This window comes from Canis lupus, chromosome 27 (assembly GCF_003254725.2).
Source record: "Canis lupus dingo isolate Sandy chromosome 27, ASM325472v2, whole genome shotgun sequence".
Taxonomy (NCBI): domain Eukaryota; kingdom Metazoa; phylum Chordata; class Mammalia; order Carnivora; family Canidae; genus Canis; species Canis lupus.
Genome location: NC_064269.1, coordinates 44293512 through 44316392, shown reverse-complemented (window position 1 = coordinate 44316392; position 22881 = coordinate 44293512). Strand labels below are relative to the sequence as shown.

At 42.5% G+C, this 22881-nt stretch overlaps 1 protein-coding gene and 1 pseudogene across 21 annotated transcripts in view; one reads left to right on the top strand and one right to left on the bottom strand.

The window, feature by feature from the left end:
• CACNA1C (calcium voltage-gated channel subunit alpha1 C) overlaps positions 1 to 22881 on the bottom strand; it is a 746601-nt gene that overhangs the window by 672150 nt on the left and 51570 nt on the right. The gene's annotated exons all lie outside the window — the stretch shown is intronic.
• LOC125753811 (small ubiquitin-related modifier 1-like) lies at positions 13698 to 14758 on the top strand (annotated as a pseudogene).

Below are 22881 nucleotides of genomic sequence, written 5' to 3'. Positions count from 1 at the left end.
TCTGCCATTCTCCATCTCTGGGCATAAATCCTGCCATATTCCCCCTCCCTCATCTCCAGAAGCACTCCCTGAACACATATGGGCATCTAACACCCACATGATGTTTCATGGGAACTCAAGTCTATATTCCCCTACTCAGACACAGGGATGCTCCCTCCTGCTTACAGGGCCTCATGGTCCAAAATCATCCTGCATACCTTCTCTCCCACGTTCAAGTTGCCATCTTTCATCCTTACCATCTGTGTGACACTTGTCTGTCATCTGCCTGGCATCTTTTGCAACCTATAAGACTCAGCTCAAGAGTCATGTCCCGAAGGCTCTTCAGACCTGTTTAGGCAGATGAGCCTTCTCTTCCTCTGTCCCCCATAGAGCCTTGTAGTAATCTTTATGAAAGCACCAGTTGTATTGCTAATTATTATTTGTTTATTTGAGTTATTTGTTTACCTCCTGTCCCTTTGACTGGACTTTGAGCATTTCAAGGGCAAGAACCATTTCTATTTGCCTTTAAATTTCCATTCCCAAGAATAGTGTTTGGCTTATATTAAGTGCTTAAGAAACATTTGATGAATGAATGAATGAATGTTCTATCAATCTCTGGATGTGTTAGCATTCATCCAAAGGAATATATTGCTAATGGTGCAATTTCAGACATGTTGCAGGCTTATAGAGGAGATATTTTAGGACCAGAAAACCTGCCCTACTTCCCACAATCATTTCACAAAAGTATCTACATGAAAGGCTGGCCTTGAGCTGGTAGCTAATGTTCCTGACAAAGCTCCCTGGTAGGTTACCCACAGAGATTAGATTAAAAGGAAATTGTTTCACTTGTCCTCTTATCATTGTTTAATGAGCTACCTAGCTAAAAAGACCCTCTTCTAGGGATCTGGGACTCTGTGTGCAAGTTTTTACTCTTATTTTTCTGCTACAAGGCCCCTGTTACATACAAGGGGCTATTGACCCCAAAGACCATCACTTGCAGTATCTGTCTTTTGCAATTTCCTACCTATAAAACCTGTGTTTACTTACATAACACTTGCAATCCTTGCATTTGCCAATGTTTCATCTGTAATACCTGGACTTATCCATTTCCTTTTCCCAGCATCTGTCTTTTACTAGCACATATTGACAAAATTCACGTTTAGGGATTTCACATCTTAAAAATTTGGGCCCAGGACAGTCAGGGAGTTGCTGTGATGTTGAATTCCATCTCTAGGACATGATTTAAATGAAAGAAAAATCAGATCAAGCAATAAAAAGGGGAAATATCATGCAAGTCAGATCTGTTCCTACAGTAACTGGAAAGAAAATGGACACAAAAACATATTAGCAGTCATCACATGTCAGAGCTGCCTAGCAAGCAACTAGCACACTGTTAAGCATGGGTCCAGCTAGTTCCAAGAATCATATCTCAACAATTCTCTTATTTTTTCTTTTTTTCATATTTTTTAAAGGCCTGGCGTGGAGCTCAAGCTCACAACCCCAAGATCAAGAGTTGCATGTTCTACTGACTGAGCCAGCCAGGCACCCCAAGGATTCTCTCATGTTTCTTTGGCTAATCAAAACCCTCCTAACATCCAATGCTTATTTTTAAACCTGGTCTTTGTATCACAAGTGGCCAAGTAAATCAAAATAATATAAATGAGAAAGAAGTATCTGAGATGCAGCACTAAGAACTTAGTGTCTCTGAGTAATAGTGAGAACTTACCAGTCTGAGAAGCCTTAGGGATCATCCTTTCAGTAAAGATCAGTCTGTTATGTAGTTAAGTGGTTGCCCACAAAGTGTCAAGTGAGTGATTAAGGAAGTCACCCTATCCCCTACAGTCTCCATCAGAGTGCCACAGTGACTCAATTTCAACAAATAGAAAAACAATCTTTAGATTAGTGATTTGTTAAATATCCTTCTTCTGAGAGAGAGAGAGAGAGGAGAGAGAGAGAGAGAGAGATAGCACACACAAACATGTGTAGAGTGGAGGGGAGAGGGAGAGAGAATCTTAAGCAGGCTCCGCACCCAGCACAGAGCCCACAGTGAGTCTGGATCTCACATCCCTGAGATCGTGAACTGAGCTGAAATCAAGAATCTCATTTAACCAACTGAGCCACCCAGGCGCCCCAAGTATCCTATTTTAGATTACAACATCCCAGTGAAAAAGAACTCATCCAGGTGCCTGGGTGGTTCAGCTGGTTAAGTGATGGACTCTTGATTTTGGCTCAGGTCATGATCTCAGGGTCATGAAATCGAGCCCCATGTCAGGCTCTGTGCTCTGTGGGTAGTCTAATTATATTCTCTCTCTCTCTTTCTCTCTCTCCCTTTGCCCCTCTGCCCCTAAAATAAATAAATAAATCTTTAAAAAAAATAACTGCTCAAGTTTTGAAGTCATTAACAATTTAAAATGAATTATCTTCTCATGTCTTTTTTTTTGTACTGGGCCATACTGAGTGCATAGTCTTTGTTATTTGTCTCTCTGTCTGGGCTTCTGGGGGAAAGGTGGTCCAGGGAGGAGGGGATGAGAGTGGAAGGGAATAGAGGGAGAAAGAAGCTTGAATGAGAGAAAAAACTATCATAAAGTAGGCTGGTGGGCTCAAAGAAGAACTACTTCACAATTTTGCCTGGAATCAGTGTGCTAAGAATCTACCTGGAAGGACCCTATTTTTCAGTGCTCCTTGAATTTTAATATCACAGGAATCAGCTGGGGGTCTTGTTAAACTACAGACTGATTCCATAGTCTGGGGTGGAGCCTGAGACCCTGAATTTCTCTTATGAGGTCCTAGAGAAGGCTAAAGCTGCCAGTCCCCAAGCTTTGAGAAATGAAAGGTTGCATAGAAGGCTCAGGTATTTTCAAAACTTTGTGCTATTCATCAGGTGGAGAATGGTTAGAATCTTTAGCTAATTTAAATTCTTTCCTGACTTTTCTGTACAGCACTAAGAACTAGCTCTGCAATACACCCCCACCTAATTCTGCACACGCTCATTCCCAGGAGACTTGCATCCAGGTAAGACCATCCTGCCTTTTTTCTCCCCTTCAGACACCCAAGACAATTTTTTGTATGCCCAATGATCTTTTTGTTGCTATTTTGTTTTTGTTTTACTTTGTTTTGTTTTTAGAGCAGTTTTGGGTTTACCATAAAATTAAGAGGAAAGAACAGAGATTTCTTTTTTCCCGTATACCCACCCCCTCACTCATTACCAACATCCTTCACCAGAGTGGTATGTGTATGTGTGTGTGTGTATATATATATATATATATATATATATAATTTTTTTTACTGAGGATGAACCTATATTGACACAGCGTAATTACCCCAAATCCAAAGTTTACCTAAGAGGTCATTCCCCCCCCCCCAAAAAAAGAGGTAATTCCCAGTGTTGTACATTCAGTGGGTTTGGACAAATGTATAATGACTACATCCATCATTATAATATCATACAGAGTATTTCCTCGGCCCTAAAATTCCTCTTCATTTGCCTATACATCTCTTCCCCACCCCAACCACTGATCTTTTTACTGTGTCTATAGTTTTACCTTTTCCAGATATTATATAGTTGGAATCATACAGCACATAGCCATCTAAGTACCCTACAACTTTGAACAAACAATTTTAAGACTGAGTTGGGTCCTTAATACACTTTAACTTCTAGCTAAGTCTGAAGTAATAAAAGAATGGCTGTCAGCAGACAGAGTCCAGTGCTGTTTGATGATACCAGTAATAAAAGCAAGAGAAAATCTACAATCTCACATTTACATTTCCAGAAGATTAAAATTCCTCTCATGCCTACCCAACAATGAATTCTTTATTTCTGTATCCTTTTAAAGAGCTTGAGGAGGTAAGAGTATACAAGTGAATGGCAGGTTAATCCATCTTGCAATGTGATCCAGTCATTGACTGAAGCTGCATTCACTCCTATGGACCAACAGTCCCCAACTCAAGATGATTCAACTTAAGATTTCTTGGCTTTAAGAAGGTGCTAAGGTGATATGCTTTCAGTAGAAACTGTATTTTGAATTTTGGATTTTAAATTTTGAATTTTGGATCTTTTCCTACACTAGCAATATGCGATAGGGTCCTCTGTCTTGGGATGCTGGGCAGCAGCAGTTGGCCCCATGATCACAGGGTAAACCGCTGATACACTTAAAATCATCCTGGTTTTCACTTTAGGTACCATATTCAACACATTACATGAGATATTCAACACTTTATTATAAAATAAACTTTGTATTAGATAACTTTGCTTGACTGTAGGTTAATGTAAGTGTTCTGAGCACATTTAAGGTGAGGTAGGCTAAGCTATGATGTTCAGGAGGTTAGGTATATTAAATGCATTTTTGACTTATGGTATTTTCACTTTAAAACTGATGTATCAGGACATAGCCCTATTATAAGTAGAGGAAAATCTGTATGGATGAGGCCAGAAGCTCAGCAAGCTTAGCTGGTAAAACTCTGCATGGGATAAACTGTGCCTGACAACTCTTCCCTTAAGTGAGCTAACTAATACCACCAGCCTTAAGCAAGCTGTCCTCTGGACACATATACCAAAGATAGCAGACAAGAATGCTTTGAAAAAAATAAAAGGGAAATAAGTAAAGTTTGTCTTCAGCATCCTCTTGCTTTTTGTGTGGAGTCTTTGTCTTTGTTCCTGGCAAACCTCCATCTTCAAGGGTCCTGAATCCTCCCGTACTAACCACAGTGAGTCTGCAACAACTCTTTTCTCGGGCCAGGAAAAGGTTACATGATAATGGCTTAAGGTATCATCCTACCTAGAGCATTGACTTTTTAAAGATAGGCAAGGATAGGCAGGGTGAAAATCTAGCCTACTGTACAACTGCCCTCCTCTGGGCATTCACTTTCTCAGTTGTCAGGAGCTAGAGGCTGGTGCAACACCCTCCAAAACGGATGGCCATGTGCATACCCTGCAGAGACTCTAAAAGGTCCGGCTGAGTGACAGCAGCCCCTCCATTGTTCATTCCTTCCTATCGTCCCACTCTATGTCACTAACAGAAAGGTAGCTTTCTGGACTAGGTCTATATGGCATCATTTCAAATTTCAGCTACAACCTTTTCACACAACAAACAATTATTTTTCCCAGAGAATATTGAATCACACAGGATACCTGTGCAGCACTTTTAGTGTGAGCTGTTACAGCTTTTAGAGCTAGAAGACTCCTTGGAAATCATCCCTGACTCAACCCTCATGTTTATGAATTTAAAAATAATAATAATAAACCCCAAAGAAGGGTGTCAAAATAGAATGGATGATTCCTAAGGCTGCAAAATTAGGACCAGAATTCTCCCCTCCCCTAAAGCAGAAGATCCACAGCATATACCCTCAAGGAACAAGACTTAAATCACAACCAAAGAGATTTAGATGCAGCCTAAAACAAACATTATATGTTCTCATTCATTTGGGGAATATAAATAATAGTGAAAGGGAAAATAAGGGAAGGGAGAAGAAATGTGTGGGAAATATCAGAAAGGGAGACAGAACGTAAAGACTGCTAACTCTGGGAAACGAACTAGGGGTGGTAGAAGGGGAGGAGGGCGGGGGGTGGGAGTGAATGGGTGACGGGCACTGGGTGTTATTCTGTATGTTAGTAAATTGAACACCAATAAAAATAAATAAATAAAAAAAATGCAATACAAAAAAAAAAAATAGATGCAGCCTAAAGAAGAACTCACTGGTAATGAAGATGATTAAATACTAGGATAGACAGCCATGGGGAATTGTGAAATCGTCCTCCCTAGAGATCTTTTAAAATAGGACAGTTAACCATCTGTCTGAGATGGTGTAAGTACAGTCCTGCCTTGGAGGTAAGAAAATGATGACATGATCTCCTTACCTGTCAAATTTTTGGGTTCTATAGTCACACCTGGATATAGAGACACATCATGAGGATCCCAGGTTGAATCTGGGCTGTGCCCCTCACTGGGATTCAGACGTGTCCACGTTGTTGAGAGGGTAGAGGGCCGGCCCTGTCTGCATGAGGTGGGAAGGTGTCTGCATGGAAGAGATTTGTACCGGGGTTTCTGGAGGATGGGGGGAAGAAGGGAGCTGGAAGAAATGGAGATGTCAGTTTCCAAGTTCTCCCCTGCCCCACTCCGGCCCCCTATAATGCCCCCTGCCCCCTCCCAGCCATATGAGTCTAATGAACTGCAGCTGATGCCAGCAGAACCAAGGGACTCCAAGAAACACAGACACAAGCATCCCTGTCACTATGTCAGTGACAAAGCATAAGAAGAATGGTTCCCCCCCATTTCTGTGGAGAAATTCAAAATGGCTCTGGCCTAGTGAAAATGTCAGGGCAAACAGCCTCTTTGCAGGACTTTAACGTGCAAGTTTTGGAGCAGCAGGGGACATTGTCTTGAAGCAGCCCTGAACATCCTCTGCAGAGACCCCGCTGTACCCCAGCGGAGACCCGGGGAGACCCAGCCCTGCCGGGACGCTGAGATCCACCTGCACCAGCAGGGGGCGCTCGCACTTGAAGTGCAAGACTGGGCTGGACCGGGGACTTCAGGCTTCCAGGTCTCTTACGCGTGCTGTTTTCTCTGCCTAGACCTCTTTTTTTCTTTTTCACCCCTTCACCTTGCTGGCTCCCGAGTTGTTTCCACTTAGGTGTGTTTGGAATCCCTCAGCATCCTCCTGTAATTCCCTAATTATGTTTATAATAGACTTAAAATCACCTGTTTACACATCTCTCTGCCTATCCAGTCTATAGACAAGTCCTTGATGGGAGTAACTCTGTGTTATTCACTAGCATGTATCCATCTAGGTCCTAGAACATGGTAGGCACTCAGAAAAATATATGTTGAGTAAGTGAATGAATGAATGTATGAATGAGAGAGAAACTACAAGCTTTAATAACACTAGATGGCACAATTAGTCCTAGAATTATTTCTAAGTAATTGGCTATTGGTCCAACATCTCCTCTTTTAGCTTGTGTGTCTGGCGGTGATGGGGGAAGGTTACTTTAAACAGACTAATAAAATAGAAAGGATCATTAGGGGTCATCTGCTGACTCCTTCTTATAATATTTTTTTCCTTCTTATAATATTAAATAACCCTCACTGTACCTTCCATATCAGCCCTTCAGCCTGTGCCTGAAGACCACTGAGCACCCAGAAAGTCAAGTGTGGTTGATTTATTCATTTCATCTCTGTACTCCTGTGACGATGAGAAAGTTCTTCCTAATGTCGACTTGAATTTCTGTTGCTTTGATTTCTTCCTTGTGGCTCTAATTTAGTTCTCTGGCACCATGCAAAAAAAAGCACACTGTCTTCCACATACCAGGGAGACATGGAAAATGGAACCTGGCCTTTGGATATGAATCTTAGCTTTGCTACTTACTAAGTGTGGGAGTTTGGGTAAGTCATTTAACCTCTCCAGTTTCATCACCTGTACCCAACAGGGTTATTGCAAGGACTAAGACTAGTTAATGCATCCCAAAAGTCTGAGACATAGCAGATATTCAAAAATGCTACTGCTATTATTAATAAATATTAGAATACAGACCATTAATATAGAGAGGCAATATAGATAATATACTAAGTAATATATAAAATCTTCCTCCCTTCTCCATCAATCTTTTGTTCTCTAAGCTAAAACACAAGCTACTTTCACATCCTCTCCATCCTCATCTCTTTCTCGATCAGTGTTCCTCTCAAAACAGGCTACCAAAGTTGTGCTGTCGCCCAGGGTGGTGACTGGGGCAGAACAAACCACCGCCACCTTCATTTTGCACATAATACTTCTATTCAGGGGGCCTACGGTTCTATTAGCTTCTTTGGCAACTGGATCTTCTGTACTTCCTGAGCATTTCGGCCATATTACTCTCCTCTCTGTGGTGAGACAATTGCTGAATTGTGGGGGCGAGGAATATGATACAACAGAGGGATGGAATCTGTAATTTTGTTGTTGTTTTTCTCATCTGTTTTAGCATGAGATTGCTAGAAAATGTTCACTCTTGGAATTATGAGTAACCCTTGAGGCCCTGGAGATGATGCCCCTGACCCCTTAAGGATAGTAAGATCCCAGGAGGCATTTAGCATAGAAGGGTGGGAATAAAGCTCAATTTTCCAGGAAAGAAGGTATAGTCAGACTTCTGCATTTTTAAGGCATAAAAGTAGCCTGGATCTGGAGGGGAAAGGGGACCCATGTTCTAGGTTCCAGAGGTGTCAGGGGCCTGAGCCCCATGCAGAATTCCAGGATAGATGTGCAGCTCAGACAGTGTCTGCTCGTGTGAGCAGGGTAAAGGCCACTGTGTGTGAGTGGGCATAATGGGGCACCCATGTCAGGAGCCAGAAAGAAGAGCCAGCTGGACACAGAGACTAGGCTCCACTTGCAGGAGGTGCTGCCCACACATGCCCCAGGATTCCTTATAAATTAGGAGCTGTGTAGCCCACGTACCCCCTCTCTAGACGCAGACTAAGTCAGTGGGATACCCTCAGGGAGAGTTCAGCTACATCAGTATGCCAACCCCATACTACTATCAGTGCCATAGGGTTGGTTTGGCATTTACTTCCATCACCCCTATCTTCAGTTTAAAACCCTTTTGATCAGATTGGCAAACCCTTAATTTGTCATAAAGACACCCAAAAAAAGTAAACACTGTCGACAGGGACGGGGGAGGTGTTTTATAGGGAGAGAGATTCTCTCTCTTTCCTGATTTGTGTTATTATTTCTAGCATAAGGCCTGCAGCTATTGTTAAATCAGAACCTAGTTCTATAAATACTTCTGATTTGAAAAGCCACATTCACTTTCTCTACTTCAAAATCCAAGCCCGAGATGGCAGCAACACCTCACGGATATAGAATACACAGAAAGCATGGCACAACTGTTAGCACCACCTCCTGATGTTCTGAGCTGCCTGTCCATAATTCAGAGGACAAGACAAGGTCACTAATAAACACCACTGAACTGTGTCTCCTTTCACAGCTCCTGCATAAAAATATTGCATCTCCAATGAACACCAAACAAATGAAATGGATTGGTTTAATTCACATCTGAACACCCACAAACTCATCTGCCTAATAACCTTGCTGTTTCCAGCAGGTTTTCATGCTTGTCAATTATTCTGAAACATCAATTGTCCTAACTTTGACTTCATTTAAAGATGCATTTGGCAGGTTTAGTTAGTAAAGGAAGAAAAACCAAGATGCTAAGTCCATTTTTTAAAAGTCCTTTGCAAGAGCATTGGAGTTCTTTCTCAATGTGTGCCACTGATAAGCACGTGCTTGAGCCTCCTGCCTGGAGGAGGCCCAAGTTGGGGAAGGTGACAGGCTGATGCTCATGTTAGCGACAGTCTGTGACACTGAGGCCGATGGGAGTCATTATGATATAGACACTCAGATGAAACCTAAGCCTGGGAAAGAGAGGGATGGGTGTTTGAGATGGCAGGAAATTCCCCCACCCCACCCCCCACCACAACATGCCCTCCATCTCCAGCTGCCAGGACTCAGGCAGACAATGTCCCTCACTCACATCTGTGTCAACCTGCACAGAGTTTGCAGCAAGGAGGGGGTCCGAATGGGAGCTAGGGGTTAAACTTTCTTGCCGCACAAAACACACACATATACAGAGAGGAGGAGAGAGAGAGAGAGAGAGAGAGAGAGAGAGAGAGAGACCATTTGTCTCCAGGATAAAGAAATAGCAAACAAACATGACGGTTACATATTCGTGGTGAGACTAAACACAAGTGCCTTCTCTCCCCTGAGCCTGCCATTGTTCACTCTCAGGGCCTCTCAGGAAGGGTTGAACAGGACTTGAACTCTTCAAGGGAATTTTTTTTAAAAAGAAGAAAAGAAAAGAAAACCACTGAGCCATCTGTATTGCAAATGGTACCAAAAATTTTTTTTGGCTATATGAGGAAATCCAAGGAGATATTAAAGCTTGTTTCCCACTGAGATAGAATTAACTTCCACATACTCTAGAACCTTCCAAATGTAGGAGAGAAAAGAGGTGCCTGGATGGCTCAGTCAGCTAAGCATCTGACTCTTGATTTCGATTCAGCTCATGATCTCAGGATGGTGAGATATAGCCCCACATCAGGCTCCACGCTCAGCAGAGTCTACTTGAGATCCTCTCCCTCTGCCCCTCCCCCTGCACTCTCTCTCTCTCTAAAATAAATAAGTCTTAAAAAAAGAGAGAGAGAGAGAGAATATAGGAGAAAATGAAGGGGGAAGCACTTTGTCTTTGATAGGAAATTGACACTAGGACAAAAGAGAAACCACCAAGAGGCAAAGTTTATGTCCAACAATAAAGTTTTATGAAAACAAATCATTCTATGAAAGATAATAACATTTAGCACCTCTATAGGACATGCTCCTTTAAATCTCTTATATACAATAACTCAGAGAATCCTTACAACCACCTGGGCAGCTACCAGCCCCACTCGTATGTGAAGAAACAGCACAGAGAGTGGCAGGGTTGGGATTGCGTGCTAGACAATTGAGGAGTAGAAGTCAAACTCTGAAGGGTTGTGCTGCCTCAGATGCTGAACTGAACCCGCAGCAAAGCCTGGCGTCCTGCTGATTCTGTGCAGAAAGGGGAAGCAGAGGGATGCCTGGGTTGGCCAAGACTGCTCTGGCCAGGCCACTGTCGTAAAGTTTCACTACAGTTTGGGTTCCCAACCATGGCTGTCCCCTGGAAGAGCATAAGCAGGCCTGTGCCTGGGACCCACCCCAGAGGTGCTGATTTAATCAGTTAGGAGTTCAGCCTGGGCATTAGGATTTGTAAGTCTCCCCAGTATTCTGTTGTGCATTCAAAACCTTTGCTCTGGAATAAGGGGAAGCCAGAGAGGAAAAGAGGCAGAGGCTCAAGTGGACTTACTTTCAAACTTTACGTCCATAGAAAATAAGGGTGGATATAAAAAGAAACTTATTCTTCAACTTTCTTCTGCCCAAAGACATGGGACAAGGAAGGAAGGATGGGAGCCAGGAAAGCATTGTCTTCCAAATGGTCTATCCTGGAGAACTCAGCTCAACTCTATATTCACCATGCTGCCTACCTGTGTGCTAAGGAACCTGGCCCACCATTTAGCCAACTCAAGCTCACCTGGACACCAGAAGGCTCAGGGAAGCAAAAATATGGATAAGCTCAAGTTTCCCCATACTGAGATCATAGTGATGAGAAAGAATCCAGGTTGGGCCCCTAAGAGAATGAAGAGGTGTCTGACCCTTTGGATATTCCAATTTTGAGGAGGAGGAGAGGGTCTGCCTGGTGGAGACCAGGAATGGCCATGGGTATTTTACATAGCAGGGCCACAATGAGGAACAAAATCTCATTAGCAACGCATGTTAGGAGACCTATGAAAAGGTCTAGGCCTCTCTGTCCATCCTTAATCAGGAATAAGTTACACCTGTGGAGACCTGTCTTGCCCTCAGCAGCAAGTACACACCTGTGGGTTCTTGCCCATCACAGGGAACAATGAGAAGGTCAAAGAGGTCAAGACAAAGCTTGCTTCTGCTTTGGAACCTAAACTCATGGGCATGTCCCAACCTGCTGTTGGTCCTCTTGCTGGCTGCCTAACTCACCTGTTGTATTAAAGTCCACGTTGGATCCTTTCTGCCTCAGCTAATCTGAGTTCAACTTCTCTGAGTTGACGCTGGACCTACAGGGTGCCTGGACCTACAGGGTGGCTTGTACACAGCTTCAGACCTGTGGAGCATGGCCTTGTCCTGCTCAGGCTCTGTTGCTCATCAGATCTCTGGCTGCTTGCCCTGCCTGTTTCTCTGCCCTGCTGTGGCCCATGCCTGTCCTCTGGAAAGATTAGCACAAATAATCCCATCAATAAAGAAAGACAACTTCTTAAGCACCTGAGAAAACAGGGCACAGACCCCTGTATGCAGACAGAAGGCAGAGTCCAGGGCACACCTGAGAATCATGAAGAAGGACCAAAACAGTACAGGTAACCATGTGGGATCAGGAAAGGGAGGCTGCTGCTTTCCTCACCACAGCCCAAATAGAGACTGAACCCGCAAAATTTGGCTTGAAAAATATGTTTTTGGCACAGTAGTCTATGAAGTTCTTGGTTTATGAGGGTAAGGAAATTAAAACAAAAGACATTTATGTTGGGCAAGATTTGATCTTGACAATGTTCCTTTAACTGATGTAAAATGTGATGAAATTGACTGTAATTGATTCCAAGGAAGGATGCCAGAAATTCTTCAGCTTTAGATCCAACCTTAAAATGTGAATTATTGGACCTGATTAGGATGGTGATGTTATTTTTTTAATCTCTCTTCTAGAGTTCAGATGTTCATCCTTATAGACAAGGAACTCATCAAGTTAACAAACAGAACACCTCAACATTATGAAATGACACTTACTTATTGCTCTCCTAATCTACATGATGGCATTGTTGCCAAGAACCAATGGGGCCACATGTCAGCTAGTTCCACTTGGGATCATCCGCAGGCTGAACTGTCCAGCCTCTGAAGTCTGTTCCTTCTTCATGGTAGAGATGCCAGCCCAATCATCCGAGTTCACAAATACCTGGGCACAAGCACGTGTCTAAAATGGCCTCAGAGATAAGACTCTAGATAGGATAGTAGGTGGTGAGCTTTCTCTGCCCTTGGGCTCCTGTCCTGAGAAACTAGGGACAGGTTGGTAGTAAGAAAGGGGACCACAATGTAGTCTCTTATCAATGACAGAGATCTGGAGTGAAAGGGAAGAGAGATATAGGAAACGGAAAACTGTGTTGTGGTCAGTTAGCCTCACTTCAGGGGGATGCTGGGAGATGAAAGGGAAACTGGGATCCTTTAACCAAAATGCAGTATAAATATCAAGAAAAGGAATAAAGTACTGATGCATGAAACAATGTGGATGAACGTTTAAAGTGTCATGCTGGGCACCCCGGGTGGCTCAGCGGTTTAGCGCTGCCTTCAGTCCAGGGTGTGATCCTGGAGACCAGGGAGTCCCGCGTCAGGCTCCCTGCATGGAGCCGGCTTCTCCCTCTGCCTCTCTCTCTCTCTCTCTCTCTCTCTCTCTCTCTCTCTCTGTGTGTGTATGAATAAATAAATAAAATCTTTTAAAAATAAATAAATAAGTAAATAAATAAATAAAATAAAGTGTTATGCTGAGTGGTTAGCCAGATATAAAAGTTCACATATTGTATGATGCCATGTATCTGAAAAATCCAGAATAAGTAAGTCTATAAAGACAGAAAGTGGATTAGTGGTTGACACGGGCTGGGAGGAGGGGGAATGAGGAATGGCTGCTCTTTGGGGACCGGGTTTGCTTTGGGAGTGATGAAAATGCATGGTGTCCAGATAGAAGCGCTGGTCGCTCAGCATTGTGAATGTATGTAATACCACTGAACGGTACACAATAAACGGGTTAATTTTATGTTGAGTGAATGTTACCTCAATAGAAAATGATTTTTTCTAACTGCAGCATAAACATATTGGGGCAAAGAATACAAAGTGGTTTTGGATAGACTGCAGATATTCCAGGATTGTGTCAGATGTCACAATTTGGAAAATCCCAGAAGACTAAGCAAGTCATTTCTGGTGATGGGGACTTCAGCCCTCACTCAATTATCTACAACATAACACAAGCTTCCAGTTCCAATAGCCTATGATCTTATCACTCCTCCCACCACATGATAATGGCTTTAACAGACATGAGGGAACACACACCCACAAACATGGTCATCCTTGGCATCAAATATAATAGGATCAACAAGTTACAATGCATCCAAGGGGAGACGGATTTGTAAACCCCGGAGTGAGGTTCTGCCTACCCGAGGCCACTGCAGTGCGGAGACCCTGGGTGAAGCCAACGTCACCATGTCTGACCAGGAGGCAAAACCTCAACTGAGGACTTGGGGGATAAGAAGGAAGGAGAATACATTAAACTCAAAGTCATTGGACAAGATAGCAGTGAGATTCACTTCAAAGTGAAAATGACAACACATCTCAAGAAACTCAAAGAATCATACTGTCAAAGACAGGGAGTTCTAATGAATTCACTCAGGTTTCTCTTTGAAGGTCAGAGAATTGCTGATAATCACACTCCAAAAGAACTGGGAATGGAGGAAGAAGATGTGATTGAAGTTTATCAGGAACAAACAGGGGGTCATTCAATGATTTAGATATTCTTTTTATTTTTTTTCTTTATCCTCAATCCTTTTTTATTCTTAAAAATAGTTCTTTTGTAATGTGGTGTTCAAAACGGAATTGAAAACTGGCACCCTATCTCTTTAAAACATCTGGTAATTTGAATTCTAGTGCCCATTATTCATTATCACTTGTTTTCATTGTGCTGATTTTTGGTGATCAAACCTCATCCCCCTTCATATTGTCCTTTCCTTTTTAAAAATTACATGTGTGCACAGAGAGGCCACCTTTTCCAGGACTGTGCATTTTCAGGCTTGTGATAAATAAGATCGACCAATACAAGTGTTCATGATGACTTTCCAATTGGCCCTGAAGTTCTAGCATGTGATTGCTTCACTCCTGGACTATGACTTTCAGTGGGAGATGGAAGTTTTTCAGAGAACTGAACTGTGGAAAAATTACCTTTCCTTAACTTGAAGCTTCTTTTAAAATTTGAGGGTCTGGACCAAAAGAAGAGAAATATCAGGCTGGAGTCAAGAAGACAGAGATGATGAGAGTAAATGACTAACTCCAAAGATGGCTTCACTGAAGAGAAAGCATTTTAAGATAAAAGTCTTGTCAGAAGATCCCAGAAAAGTTCTAGTTTTCATTAGCAGTTAATAAAGTTATTCATGCAGAAGTGTATTCAACAGAACACTACTCTTTTTTATTTTATTTGTATTTTTTGGCCTGGGATATGGGTTTTATTTTTTTTTTTTTTTAATTTTTATTTATTTATGATAGTCACAGAGAGAGAGAGAGAGAGAGAGGCAGAGACACAGGCAGAGGGAGAAGCAGGCTCCATGCACCGGGAGCCCGATGTGGGATTTGATCCCGGGTCTCCAGGATCGCGCCCTGGGCCAAAGGCAGGCGCCAAACCGCTGCGCCACCCAGGGATCCCTGGGATATGGGTTTTAAATGGACATTGTCTGTACCAGCTTCATTAAAATAAACAAAATATTTGTAAAAACAAAAACAAAAAAACAATGCATCCAAGGGAAAGCTACAGAAGAGCCCAGGATTCAAAGAGCTAATGATTCAAACTTTAAAAAAAAAACTAATGTTTATTGAATATTTACTCCTTGCCATGCACTGCTGGCAGTACTTGTATGCGCACTGATTTATCTCACCTGCACAACAGCTGTTTTACAGCTGGGGAAGCAGAACTCGAGGAACGTTAAGGAGCTTAAGTTTATGTGAGGTCATACAGCTAGCAAGGGTGGAGAAGAGATGTGAGCCCAGACAGTCCAAATCCAGTACCTACTTGTTTAACCTCTGTGCTCTATGGCATCTGTAAGCAGAATCCACTTTCTTTTAGGTTCTAGTTTAGCTCTAAGGTTGGTGCTAATAGCCCCATCTTGGTCATGGCTACACTGAGGAATCCAAGAGTCATTAGGAAGAATAAAGAACAGTGGACTGGTAGACAAGAGATCAATGTTTTATTTTTTTCTATTTATTTATTTTATTATAAATTTATTTTTTATTGGTGTTCAATTTTCCAACATATAGATAACACCCAGTGCTCATCCTGTCAAGTGCCCACCTCAGTGCCCGTCACCCAGTCACCCCCACCCCCCGCTCACCTCCCCTTCCACCACCCCTAGTTCGTTTCCCAGAGTTAGGAGTCTTTCATGTTCTGTCTCCCTTTCTGATATTTCCCACTCATTTTTTCTCCTTTCCCCTTTATTCCCTTTCACTATTTTTTATATTCCCCAAATGAATGAGACCATATAATGTTTGTCCTTCTCCGATTGACTTACTTCACTCAGCATAATACCCTCCAGTTCCAGCCACGTCAAAGCAAATGGTGGGTATTTGTCGTTTCTAATGGCTGAGGAATAGCCCATTGTATACATAAACTATATCTTCTTTAACCATTCATCTTTCGATGGACACCGAGGCTCCTTCCACAGTTTGGCTACTGTGGCCATTGCTGCTAGAAACATCGGGGTGCAGGTGTCCCAGCGTTTCATTGCCTCTGTATCTTTGGGGTAAATCCCCAGCAGTGCAATTGCTGGGTCGTAGGGCAGGTCTATTTTTAACTCTTTGAGAAACCTCCACACAGTTTTCCAGAGTGGCTGCACCAGTTCACATTCCTGCCAAGAGTGCAGGAGGGTTCCCCTTTCTCCACATCCTCTCCAAATTGAGGAAGACACAAAGAGATGGAAAAATATTCCATGCTCATGGATTGGAATAATTTAATATAGTGAAAATGTCAATGTTACCCAGGGCAATGTACACATTTAATGCAATCCCTATCAAAATACCATGGACTTTCTTCAGAGAGTTGGAACAAATTATTTTAAGATTTGTGCAGAACCAGAAAAGACCCTGAATAGCCAGGGGAATTTTTAAAAAGAAAATCAAAAAAAAAAAAGAAAATCATAGCTGTGGTCATCAAGACAGTGTGGTACTGGCACAAAAACAGACACATAGATCAATGGAACAGAATAGAGAACCCAGAAGTGGACCCTCAACTTTATGGTCAACTAATATTCGATAAAGGAGGAAAGACTATCCACTGGAAGAAAGACAGTCTCTTCAATAAATGATGCTGGGAAAATTGGACATCCACATGCAGAAGAATGAAACTAGGCCACTCTCTTGCACCATACACAAAGATAAACTCAAAATGGATGAAAGATCTAAATGTGAGACAAGATTCCATCAAAATCCTAGAGGAGAACACAGGCAACACCTTTTTTGAACTCGGCCACAGTAACTTCTTACAAGATTCATCCATGAAGGCAAGAGAAACAAAAGCAAAAAATGAACTATTGGGACTTCAAGATAAGAAGCTTTTGCACAGCAAAGGATACAGTCAACAAAACTAAAAGACAACCTACAGAATGGGAGAAGATATTTGCAAATGACGTATCAGATAAAGGGCTAGTTTCCAAGATCTATAAAGAACTTATTAAACTCAACACCAAAGAAACAAACAATCCAATCATGAAATGGGCAAAAGACATGAAGAGAAATCTCACAGAGGAAGACATAGACATGGCCAACAAGCACATGAGGAAATGCTCCGCATCACTTGCCATCAGGGAAATACAAATCAAACCCACTATGAGATACCACCTCACACTAGTGAGAATGGGGAAAATTAACAAAGAGATCAATGTTTTAGATCCAGCTTGGTCATTGCTATGGTTACCATGGGGAGATTTTACAATCTCCATGGCCCTCGGTATCCTCTTCTGTAAAACTGAGAATTAGGCTAGATCAAGTTTTCGAATTATTTAAGCAGCAGAACTCATTCTTAGAATGAAATGTACTTAGAAGGCCAACATGCACAGGAGATAAAAGTATGGAGCTTTTCTGGATGAAGGTGGCAGAGGAAGAAAGCAGAACCCCTCTCCATGCCCCACGCAGTTCCTGAGACACTTTCTTGGAACCCCCATGACCCTGTGGAACACAGTTTGAGACCCACTTGAATAGAAACTCATGCAGTTCTTCTGAAAATAAAACCTAAAAATCTTAATTTCAATACCACATCTTTAGGCTTTCTTCAACATGGTGGAAAGTCACTTTGCTCAAAGATACTTGTTTGGATTGATGTCCTTATACAGAATTGGTGAAGATCAGGTAAGAAGTGTAAGTGAGGGGTGCCTGAGTGGTTTAGTCAGTTAAGCGTCTGCCTTCTGCTCAGGTTATGAACGCGAGGTCCTGGGATTGAGCCCCACATCAGACTTCCTGCTCAGCCAGGGATGGGGGGCCTGCTTCTCCCTCTCCCTCTGCCCTTCCCCTCCACTGACTTGTGTTTGCTTGCTCTCTCTCAGATGCACACACACTCTCTCTCAAATGAATAAATCTTTTTTTTTTAAAAAAAAAAAAGAAGTGCAAGTGGGGTCCCCCCAGGGATGTAACGTCGGACCAACATAAAAATGTTCAAAACCTCAGCCTTCCAAGGATCTCCCCTATTGGGAGACAAGCTTTCAATTCAGAATCTGTATGTTTTGTCTAAATACTAATTACGAAGCTGCATCATTTATTAGAGTTTTACATCAATCAATGCAGTACGACTTCATTCTTCATAAAACTTGATCCTGACATCTGGCTGGATTCCTGCAATTAAACTTGGTCAATGAATAATGGGTCAAGAAATGTCAGGAGAGGCTGAGTCTCTCATAATCATTCTGGAAAGATCAGCTGACAGAGACCTTCAGGGAAGAGAACTTCTGCTGTAAACGTCCATGCTCAAGTCAGCCCCTCTCACTCCACAGGCATTTATAAATTCAAGTTTGCTGCAGTGCTTGGAAGAGGTTATACAATTGTTATGGTGCAGTGTTCAAGGCAGACGGCTACCCCATAACTCAGAGGCCAAGACAAACAGGAATATATTAATAGCAGCCATAACATAAAGATAATTTATTTTCAGTATCTGGGAGCTAAGGGGATCAGCAGATAAACTGTTAAGCATTTAGGCATTAAAGCAGTGGACCTTTTGGGGTGGAGGGAGCGGAGGGGGTGTTGCAGCTTGCACAGAAGTTGGACTGAGAGAAAGATTGATCTCCTTTGGAAACAATGCAGCATCTGAACCAATTAAGCTAAAAACAATTATGTGGTTATGGGCAACACCAGACAAAAAGGAAAAGATACGTTCCTACTAAACCCCCTTGCTCTGCCATCTGGGTGGCATATACCATCCCAGGGACAAGCATTTCTTGGTACTGGAAGGGAGATTATACCAGGAAATATTTTTCTTTTCCCAATCCCCTCTCGCTCCACATCATGGTTCAGATTGCTGGCCTGACAGTAGGAAACAAACAAACAAAACTTCACTATTTGAATTTAATAAAATATCACAGTACCTTTCTTTGGGGAATGGCAGGAAAGAATTAGAAGGCTATTTCTCTACTTTTTTTTTAACCCATAAAACCTGAAGTGAAAGAAACATTTTGCAGTTTTTGTTTTTCTTTAACACACAGCAGGGAACACATTTTGATTGTGTACTCCCAGAACAGATACTACACCCTCCCCAAAATAAGACGAAGTAAACTTAATTATAAAATAGTCTGACTGCCCAACAGGCTGACCATAACATCACAAAATTTTGTGCTTATGCTGTAAACTCACACAAAATGCTTATAATCAACCCTAAAAAGTAATAATATCAATATTGTTTTGCTCTTAGGAGCTAACATCAAAAATTAAATGTCACAGGGGTATACATCACTGGCGGGCTGTGTTGAAAAGTGAATTGATGTTTATCAGCTACGAGGTAGGACATGGCCTTCTGCAGAGGCATAAAGGCTACCGGCACTCTCGCTCGTAGCTTCCTCCACATCCAGTGAGTCATCCTCATGCTCTCAGATGTGCTCCGCTCATTCATTCCTAGCCTCTCTTCACCCCCTTCCTTCTCGTGCTGTACTCAGCAGGAATTTGAATCAAACTGACCCATCTGTCCCTGGGCTTACTCCCCACTCCACTCAATTTTTCACCTGAATCCAACATCATCATTCTAATATACATATGTGCCATGACACTCCCCTCCTTAAGAGGTCCAGGGGTCCCTGTTCCCTACAGGATCATCCAAATGCTTTAGCAAAGCCTGTAAGCACTTCACCATCTTGCCCACCTCACCTTTTTAGCATTTTCTCCTGCTCATCTTCTCCTTTGCCCAGCCAAACACACATAGACCTCCAAATCCTACCTCCCTCAAACCATGGAACATACTCAATTACACTTGTAACTGTCTCTCCTCTTCCATTTGATAGGCCATCAGAAATGCCAACTCCTTCAATAAAACTTTCCAACATTCCTAGGCAGTTGGTTTTCTTATCTTTCAAAGCATTTGCACATATGTCTACCAGTAATCATTTGTTCTCTTGTTTCCAGTAACTGTCTTCCTTCCTGAGTTATCTTATATAGGTGCCAGGAGAGAGACTGTCTTTGCATAACCAGTACCTTGCACAGTAGCGGGTACAGAGCAGGCCTTAATAAATGACTACTAAATGACTGTTAAATACAGGAGTAAAAGAATTCAAGTGTTTACAACCTCAGTGAGAAAAGAAGACAAAAATATGTGAAGTTTAAATACTTAGCAATAGAGATCAGTGATAGTTCAATTCAACTGATAGAAGGAACATGAGAGAAAAACAAGTGTCAAAAAAAAAAATCAGTATTTTGCAGGAGGGCCTCTCCAAGAGAAGGTATTTGAGTCTCCAGTGGATGAAGAGGATTTGAATCAGAATACAAAAGACAAAACCGTATTCCAGGAGGCTGGAATGTGAGAGAAAAAAGAAAAGCAGGAAGGCTCAGCCTTGTTTGAAGGCTAAAAATAAAGCCATCCAAGAACCATTTTGGAGGCTTCCAGTAAACTAGTCCTCAACAAGAAAATGTCTGCCACTCCACTATGCAGAACACACAGGGCAAGGACAGGAAAAGCATACTGCCACATTCACTTCTAGAGCCCATGTGTACCCCCACCATGCCCCTTGTGGCTCGCCCACCAGCTATTGACCTGGGGGTGGGGGATCACACATCATTGGCCCTGCTCTGCTGAGACACCATCACCTGCAGTCAGCATTTACAGGTGTTGCATGGATCATGGAACCACAGAACATGTTTCCATATGGCCAGAGGTCATTCTTCCACTCTAACTGTAAGTAGGAAACAACTCTTTCCCCTTCCCTTCCCTACAGTCACAGAAATACAAATCCCACAGAGATGCAAATAATTCAGGTTGGAAGAACTAGAAACTGCAGCATTTTGTAGAAGGTATTAGAAGGGAGCATCCCCAGAAACCAGTGCTTAGAAACTATGCTTTGACAGGTACATAAATGAAGCCCAGTAGCTAGTAAAATGCATCATAAAGAGAGAAGGTGACTTTCTAGCACAGTCCAAACAAGAATGCCACAGGATATGCTGAGGAGACCTAGCCTGGGCTGGTACAGAAGCCATGTCCATGGCCACACTGGCTGAAGGTTTGCACCAGCTCCTCAGAAGCGGGATGGAATGTTGGTGCCTGCTTTAGTCTTCATAATTCATTAACTATGAATGCATATACTAAAGTACATAGACATCCCCCGGTGGGTCAGAAGTGAAGATGTTCCCAACAGAACGCAGAACTTTTGTTCATCTTAACCAAATCCCAAGATAAAAAAGACTGCTGCTCATCTGCCAATATCCACTGGCACACGTCCCACACGGCTGCCCAGAATAAAGATTACATTCCCCTCTTCCAACAGACCAAGTTCTAGTTGTGGGACTGCGAGGGAGTGTGAGCACTGCAGTTCAACTTTCAGCTCCCCTTCTTTCATCCTGTCGCTGGGACTGTGAATATGCCAGGGAGCCATCTTGGGCCGTGCTGGCAAAGGCAATGTTCTAGGTGTGGCAGTTACCCTAACAAGATAGAAAGGACCTGGGTGTCTGACACTGGGAGACACCGGCTTGCTTGAAGGAGAATCAAATGTCTGCCCCCACTTAATTCACTGTGATTTAGGGTTTCTTTTACAGCAGCTGAATCTGTAGTCCATCTAAAGATGTCATGTACAAATACCTGGGTTATGTGGATCCTGCCTGACAGAGCTAAGACTCCATGGCCCTAAAGGAAAAGTCTGAAAGGCAACCCCCCCATGTAACTTTCTCATGATGAGCCCATTTGCCTGTACACATCACTCTGATGCTCTACTCACAGTGCAGTGAATAAAAAGACCTCAGAAAATATCTCTTCATTGATTGAAAGCCTATGCGCTTTGAGTCAAGAGAAGGAAATGCAAACTCTAAGTCTGTCCATTCTCAAAATATGAAGCCTTATAAAAGTCCTGAGCTGGATATGAAGAGCTGGACTTGGTAATTGCTTACTGCAACCCCTTCACTTAAATGAGAGACGTAAAACTAGTCAGAAATCCAACTTTCGTAATTCTCAATGCAGGCTCTCCATACCTGACTGCCACTTTGAAGGAATTCACAGTCTAAATGAAGACTAATGAGCAGTGAAACATCATGTCAAGCAACTGATGTTATAAGAAAGTGTTGCGCAGATGTGTGTGATTACATGTTGTTTGTCCTTTTCCTTAATTGGCAGTCATGGGTTGAGCCGCATTTACTTAGGCCCATTTTTGTTAAACTGGATTTAGTAAGACAACTGAAAGTGCTCCATCCAAGGAGCATGGACATGACCTCTTCCAGTTGACTTTTTCTGAAACAGTTACTTGAAAGATCCAGCTGCAGTTCCACATCCCACCTCTGCCCTGCTCTTGTGAAGTCTGCCTTCCTGGCATTTACAGCAGGCTGAGGAAGTAATGAGGAGATCCGAGAGCTCCCACATTAGCCAAAAGGAGGAAGCTCTCACTCAGCAGGTGGAGGTTTCTCCCAGGGAAATCCTGGAGGCCCATTGTTCCTGTCAACCACTATAATGTGCCCATAAATTTCATCTGACAGAAAATACGATGTCAAAGGAGTAGAAAGTAACAAAACCCAAAAATGTAAAAGCATCCTTGCCAGAATTCAGCTATCATCCATACATAGGACTGAAGGTACAAGGAAAGAAACCATCCATACACTCTGCACCCACACCACTGCAGCTGCCTGCTGGGGCTTTCTATGGCAGTGAGATCAGGGCAGTGAATGGGGACTGGGTTTTACAGGTATTAACCTACAGAACTACAGAACACTAGATGCACCACATAGCCAAAAAAAGGTTGGCTTATTTGTCAGCTTGATCGTTTCAATGGTGGGCCCAGAACCCATTAATTTTCAGGGCTCTGCATAAAATGATATTTCAGGGCTCCCTGTTTTCAATATGTTAGGATTGTTTTTTAAAGATTGATTGATTTTAGACAG